This window comes from Gekko japonicus, unplaced genomic scaffold (genome assembly GCF_001447785.1).
Source record: "Gekko japonicus isolate JY-2015 unplaced genomic scaffold, Gekko_japonicus_V1.1 scaffold544, whole genome shotgun sequence".
Lineage (NCBI taxonomy): Eukaryota > Metazoa > Chordata > Lepidosauria > Squamata > Gekkonidae > Gekko > Gekko japonicus.
In genome coordinates, this window is record NW_015167550.1 from 349,783 (window position 1) to 350,209 (window position 427).

The following is a 427-nucleotide window of genomic DNA, read 5'->3' on the forward strand; positions in this document are numbered from 1 at the left end:
GAGGAAGGTGAAAGAGTTTGTAAGCCGCTCTGAGACTCCTTTTGGTAGTGAAGAGCGGGGTATAAAACCATCTCTTCTTCTTCCTCAATGGGGAGAAGAGAAGGGTAAAAACGAACAAACAAAAATGAACTCCTCAGGGCTGGAGCTGTCCAGGTTCTCCTTCCTCTGTTCCTCTCCCTTTAACTGACGCTTAACTACCCTCAGTATTCCATGACTCCTAATGCAGTCTTGGCCTTTAGCAGACTGTGGTTGTTGGGTTTTTTTATGTGAATCTTTTCCCTTTGGTGCCATGGGCCCCTTGGTGGGAAGCTCCACTCTGAAATCTTTCCTTATAAAGCAAATTACCTGCAAGATCCAGGCAAAATTTAAAATGCGTAAAGAACCCCCCCCCATTCATTTTCACCCCAAAAGCACCTCACACTCCTGA

The 427-nt window shown here is 45.7% G+C and overlaps 1 protein-coding gene across 1 annotated transcript in view; it reads left to right on the forward strand.

Moving 5' to 3' along the window:
- Positions 1-427, forward strand: part of SAMD14 (sterile alpha motif domain containing 14) — a 32,227-nt gene that overhangs the window by 15,755 nt on the left and 16,045 nt on the right. The window lies entirely within an intron of this gene.